This window comes from Panthera tigris, chromosome B1, assembly GCF_018350195.1.
Source record: "Panthera tigris isolate Pti1 chromosome B1, P.tigris_Pti1_mat1.1, whole genome shotgun sequence".
NCBI classification, from domain to species: domain Eukaryota; kingdom Metazoa; phylum Chordata; class Mammalia; order Carnivora; family Felidae; genus Panthera; species Panthera tigris.
Genome location: NC_056663.1, coordinates 194,919,100 through 194,926,391, shown reverse-complemented (window position 1 = coordinate 194,926,391; position 7,292 = coordinate 194,919,100).

Genomic DNA, 7,292 nt, shown 5'->3' with positions numbered 1-7,292 from the left:
ACCTTTTATGTTCCAGGTGATAAATACACATCCTTTTATTGTCTATTCCACAGATTCAGGAAATATTGCGTCTGCATTCCAAGGCAAGTGAGTCACAATTTTAAGCTCCTCCTCTCTTTTTGTTTTCTTTTAAAATTCTGCATTTTCAGAGGAGTGCTAAAGCCCACTGACAAGTATTTTGTTAACAGGAACTGAAATGTTCTTTGGAGCTAGCTTCCCAAATTTCTACAGAGATCTCACTGCCATCCGTGAGGCCATTAGAAAGGCATCTGTCATTCCCAGACTTAATTTTTCATCTTGAAAAGGGAGGATTGACGAGGATTATCTCTAAGGCAATGCTTTATGGGTGTAAGAGCACTGAACTTCATTGAAGCAAAATTGTCTGAATCCAAGTCCTGATTTTATCACTGTCTAGCTATGTGATGTCAGGCGGGTCTCTTAGATCCTTTGAGCTTTTATTTACTCTTTGGTAAAAATGCAGCTAACATACTGAAATCGCAATGTGGCTATGAACACATGGCAAGATAATAAATGTGAATATAGTGGGAACGTTGAAATCTCCAAACCAAACTTGATTTTATTTTCCTTTCAGTTCTGAAATGCTAGGTCTGTAAGCACTTTGACTGGATTGGATAGTATCTCAAAACATAATGTGAACTAACTTCTAAAGGCCAAGCAAGATTGCATATGTAGAAAAAGCAGTTCAATCATCCTACATTTTTATTTCTTACCAAGGTATTTGAAAAGGATGTCTTCTGGACATGACCATGACATGCCAAAGCGTGATGTCAGTCAGTGTGGAAATCGATCGTCGTCTCTTCTAAATATCCCTGCTGCTGGCTGGGAGGTCTTGGATATGTCAGAAGTTATTTTGCCTCATCCAGCTTCCTAGTAACAAGCATCTCCCAATGTTTGGCCAATGAAAATCCACTCCTTTGTGCATGCTGAAGTTTAAAATGCTGCTTTGGTCGATTACATTATAAGCTCAAAAACTTTCTGCCCAAATTTTCTGCTACTAGATGTGAAGGCAGATGCCTTCAATTTCAAATGAGCAAGTGAAGATACTACGGATTCTCAATGAAATGATAAGATCCAACTGCATTCTTAATACTCACAGTCAAGCCTGTGGACTATCTTGTAGAGTCTAAAGCATGTATCGGCAGAGACTACAGTTCTCCAGAACAGACTGTCCCTAGAGCAGAGATGGAGGTGGAGTTGAGTTAGCAACTCAGAAAGCTGAGAAGGTATTGAATAATTCATCTATTCACTCAACAAATGCTCATTAAACATCTATTAGATGCTCATCAGGGTATTCCTACAAGGGGAAAAAGTAACTTGGCTTTTCTTTCTTAATAAAATTCAATAAACATGTTGAGGGCCTAGGGTGTAATCTTCTAGAAATAAATGTGAATATAAGAGAGGTTCTTTCCTTCAAGAATTCATTGAGGAGACATACCAAATCACTTATTATACACACAAGGGCCAACAGCAAAATGGATGTTACTACTTTATTAATAGCAAAGCCAGCAACGGACACACTGACAACTCATTACAGAACCCGATTGAAGATGCCTTGGGTGTCTATACCTGAAGCAGAAGGTTAAAGCCAGATCTTTGATCACCCAGGCCCATGAGATCGAAGCCTTGAGATCTTGCTACCTTTGACCCACAGCAAAGACAGAAGAATTTGTGGAAGCACCAGAATCCACTTCTTTGGTTTCAGAGAAGCAGAGACAGTGAGAAAGTGAGACAGAGAAACAGAGTAAGAGAGAGTGGCAGAGAAATTTGAGAGGTATGAGAGGAATCCAAAAAGAATTTTTGCTTATTTGACCAATCAGACTAATGACTTCCCTTCCTTTACCTGGAAAGTAAAGGAGATCAGTGACAGGAAAATGTTAAGGCTTTTCCTTCTCTTACATGTTAGAGGGAAGAAGCTAGAGACAGAAAAATGAGTTAGAAAGCTATCGGAATTGGCCAAGGATAAGGTCCTCCGATGGACCCTAATGCTGTTAATGATGGAGGTATATCTGAGAGAGTTTGTGTGAGAATAAAGCCATAAACATGGAGTCTCTGAACAACAACAGCAGAACCTCAAAAGAAACTACATTTTTGAAGCCTAATCATCCAAGGTGATGACTACTAATTTACTCAACATTTTAAAGCACCTACTAGGTGCATTCATTGCACTAGGCTTGTTGATCCATAGATACAGACATAATCTCTTTTGGGTGTTATATGTAAGTGATTTGTCACTTAATTCTACTTCCAAAACTAATATGTTAACTAATTAAAATTTAAATTAAAAAAATGTTTAAATGTAAAAAAAAATCTTACACTTTCAAGCCAGCTATATCCATAAACACACAACGGGAATACAACATGGCTGTCACCATAAAGGATGAACATGCCAGATGGAATCCTTGCTGTGCCCCAAAATGTGGAGGAAGTCTCCACAGAGAGCAAAGATATGAACTGAGTCTTTGAAGCAGGAGAAGGGGGTCACTGAGCAAGTTGACAACATAAAACGAAAGTTGACTAAATGGCCAAAGGAAAGAAAGCATGGCAGGACACATTGTGTGCTGAGAACCATTCATTTATGTCTTTTGAGCTCCTGCCCTAGATGGGGACACAAGAGTACATAATAGAGAAAGTCTCTGCTTTTATGAAGATTCCACCGTGGTTATACAGGAGAGGGAACACAGGCAATAAACAAATAAACGACAAAGATATTATTAGAAACCAGCACAAGTGACCTAGAAAATAAAATAGACTAATGACACTGCCCCAGGAGACCTATTTTATTTGGGGAGGGGGTCAAGGAAAGTGTCTTTTGGTCATGACGGTTGCACTCGAATGTTAGGAGCAATTCAGGTATGTGAGGACGAGAGGGAAGAACACTCCAGGAAAAGGGGGTAACAAGAGAAAATGCTCAGAGACCAGAACAGGTTTGGAAGTTTCAAGGAAAAAGTCAAAGGTCCACACAGCTGGAGCTTGTGAGTAAAGGATCAAAGAAACAGGAAGTGGCCGGATCACGTGAGACCTACGAATATCTGACATGGCAGGGCATAGAGTGGGGAAGCTGGCAGCAAGATCAGATCATGAAGAACTAAAGATGCTCCACTATGAAATCAGGACTCCCGCCCATTGTATTAGTCCAATCCTGCTGCTATAACAAAATACAGTCAACTGAGCAGTTTATAAGCAATTACGAAATGTGTTTTCACAGTTCTGGAGGCTGAGAAGTCCAAGATCAATGAGCCGGGGGATTTGGTGTCTGGTAAGAGCTCACTTCCTCATAGATGATAGTCTTCTCTCTGCGTCCTCACATGGCGGAAGGGGTAAGGGAACTCTCTGGGGTCTCTCTTACAAGGACACTGACCTCATGCATGAAGACTCTTCTCTCATGACCGAATTGCCTCCCAAAGGCCCTGATCCTAACGCCATCATCTTAGGGGTTAGAATTTCAACATATGAGTTGAAGGGGGATACAAGCATTCCGTCCATTGTACTCATAAAACTGGAAATTAGTGAAAAGGAGCAAGATTATTAGGAAAAAATTCTAATTTCGGCTTGGTTAGCCAGCCGAGTGGGTTGAGGTACCCTTACCCAGACGACATCTAATCACCCAATAGCTTAACGATGGTCTATAAAGGGATCGTCCTAGCAGGTGACACTAGGGACTAAGTACGGATAAATTGCCTATGTTATCCTGGAATGCAGAGGGAAGCAAGCGCACAAGATTGGGGTTTTTTCTTCTTCTTCTTCCCCAAGCCCCTTGGACACAGAATGGCCTCTGTGAACTAGCCAGGAGAAAGAAACCTGGCTTTACGGTGCATGTAATCTGGAAAGCAGGGAAAGAAACATTTAAGCTGTTACTCAAACAAGTTTCATTCCAATTACTACTTTCCTCTCTGTCAGAATCAATTAGTCTCACTTTTGACGTGGCCACGGCTTGCTGAGGTGAGGGAGGCCTCCGCCTCTCTATTTTTCTCCCGATCTTTTTTGTTTGTTTGTTTTTGGCTGCTCTTGGGTTGTGGGCGGTTGTCTAGCGTTGTTGTTGATTTCCCCGCTGCAGCCAGCGCCACAGAGTTGCTTTTCCACGGCCACAAAATGACATGAATGTACACAGGGAAGGGAGCCTCGCTCCAAGTCAAGTGCTGGACAGCTTAGCTTCACATGCACTCAGTTTCCCCAGCAGAGACCTGTTTGCTCTCATGGCTTCAAGGCACAGTGACCGTCTGCTTTGTGACATCCCCGACATCAGCACTGGACTTCGGCCAGACAAGGAGTGACGGGCCAACTCGGTTTCGCCTCGTGACCCTGGGAGAGACGCTAGTCCCCGACGACGTTGATGGCCTAATTGTAGCAGCACAGAGTGAATCACACCACAGTCGGGCGCCTGTCAGCACCTCTGTGACGCTATCAGCTGAGGCTGTTGAGTGTTCATGACATTGAGAAAAGGGAAGTGAAACGAGAACTTAAGTATTTCCTAGGATGGGGCTATTAAATTGAATTTGACCAATATTCCTGCAGTCAGCTTGGATCCCTTTCTGTTCTGCCGTCTTGCGTTGCTTTGTGTTATTCCTTGCCCTGTCGTCTAAAAGTCAGGCACGACTTTCGAAATGGTGGCCAGTGTGCGTGTTGGCGGGGACGAAAATTTTTATTAAAATGTATTATGTTAAAAAATGTTGGGTTTTTTTTTTTCAGTTGCAGTTTAGAAACATCTCTTAAATCACATGTTGCTTTCTTGTTCATACGCCAATGGACTCCAAGAAATCTGGCTTAAAACTCGGTAGGGTGACAGTAGGGAAGATGTGGGAACATTCAAGGGTGCCCTTAACTTGTTTTTGTTACAGCATATTGAATTTATTTCTGTCCTCTGCTTATTTCCTGACTTTTATTACATTTAAGATTTTGCTCACAGTGTTCCTGGGCTTGTCTTAGTCAGTTCTAGCTTCTGTAATAAATTACCATAGACTAGGCGACTTAAACAACAACTTATTTCTCATGGTTCTGGAGGCTTCTCCTTATCCCCTCATGTGACACAGGGAGAGTGAGGATGTCTACCTGTCCCACCATTGTATTTTGGAAGCACATAACTTGCTTGGTTTCACAGGTCCACAGCTGGAGAGGAATTTTACCTCAGGATAAATCCTACCTGGAATTTACCTGTATCTTATTTATATGATACTTAGAATTTAGGTGAGACTTTGGACTTTAGAGTTGATGCTAGAATGAGTTAAGACTTGTAAGCTGTTGGGATAGAAGAATTGTATCTTACTTAACAAGAAGGACATCAACTTGGGAGGGCCAGAGGCAGAATGTTATTGGCTGAATGTTTATGCCCCCCCCCCACAAAATTCATAAGTTGAAACCCTAATGACCAGTGTGAAGGAGTTCGGAGATGGGATCTTGGGGGGTGATTAGGTCATGGTAGAGGCTTCATAAATGGGATTAGCTGCTTCTTCAAAACTTTGCGTAGAAATCTCTTCAGTTAAACATCCAATTTCATTGATCTCAAGATCCACCTTGCACAAAACACTAGAGCACAAATAATTCAGTCAAGTTATTTGCTGCTTTATAACAAGGATAGCCTTTTTTTCACTGTCCAGTAACACGCTCCTCACTCCCATCTAGGATCCTACCAGAACAGTCTTGACCATCCGTATTTCTATCAACATTCACAAATCCTCTCAGGAGACAGTAGCTTTCTTGCAGCTCTCCTTTTTCTTTGTTGAGTTCCCACGAGAATCTTTTTCATAGTCCATTCATGACAACCCTGGCTTTCCCTAGCATGTGCCACAAAACACTTCCAGCCACTACCTCTTACCTACTTCTAAAGCTCCCTCCACAATTTGAAGTGTTCATTACAGCAGCACCCCGCTCTCAGTACAAATTACTGTCTTGGGTCATCTTGGGCTGTTATGACAAACACCATAGATCACAGTTCTAGAGGATGAAAAATCCCAGATGAGGGAGCCAGCAAATTCAGCGTGTGGTGAGAGCTCTCTTTCTGGTTTGCAGACGGTCACTTTCTTTCTGTATCGTCACATGGCTGAAAAGACAGAAATCATCTCTCTTGTGTCTCTTTGTATAAGGGCTATATTAAATAAGCTAGTTTCTGAAACTCTTTATTTGCCAGATTTGCATCCATATCCATGAGTTGGCTATATTTGAAACACACACCAGAAATATCATTCCTGTATCTGACGTGCAATCATTTTTCATTCTTCCTGAAGAATATCAGACACAGTAACTCAAGGAGGCAAGAAGTGGAGATCGTTTTCTTGTCTGCTGTATACACAAAGAACTGAAGTCGTGTAAACATAAAGTGGTTTAGGGTCTTTTGAGGCAGTGATGGTGACTGCCTTGTCTGCCTCTCATCCCTTCATCTAGTACTGGTAAATAATAACTGCTTAATTGTTACATAATGAGTGGTTAATTTGTCAGTCTACTAATTAATTGAGGAGAATACAGCATCCTTTACTGTCACAACTGCTCCAATAGTTTTTGGTCTCGAAACACACAACCCTGTGCTAAGTGCACATAGGAGCATCCAATAATGTGCTGCCTTGGGTACAGGAAAATATGGCACGAATGCCATTATTTAAAGACTTTGAAAGTGTTTTAAAAACACTGGAATCATTATCATTAGAAACATAAGAACTTTATTTGATGTCCTCACAATGATCATATGGCTCTGAGTTGTTTATAAGTTACACATGGAAGGAAAGGAATGGCGTCCCATAGTGAGTGTTTTGATGCTCGTGGCCCCTGAAGGTCTCTCTCTGGTCGTCTCGCCATGTTCCTCCTTCATCACCTCCTGCTTCCTTTATCCTCTGAATTAGAGTGTTTAGGCTCTTTCTGCCATCAAAGGACCTAATCTGGATTCTTGCAATGCCTACCAACAGCAGCTTTCATGGCCTGGAAAATCTCTGTAAAAACTACCACCAGCAAGATCGCTCTACGATACCCACTCAGAAGCCCAGAAGCTAGATGCAGTCTGGTCCTAAGTAAGAGGCAGACCTTCACCCCAGAGGTGTTTATTTTTCTTTTAATCAATTAGTGAAGCAACACAGACGTTACAAAAATGCTGAGGGCTCTCTCCCAAAGCACCAGCAGAACGAGGTGAGAGAAGCCCGGAGGATCCCCTGGTGAGTCTGGGCAAAGTTCAAGACAGCCCTGGGCTTTCTCAACTCAGCTCAAAACTCAACTGCTCACTGCAAGGACTTCTGAGTGATTTTTGTCCCACTGACATTGGGCATTAAAGGAAAAGATAATGACCGGCCTTA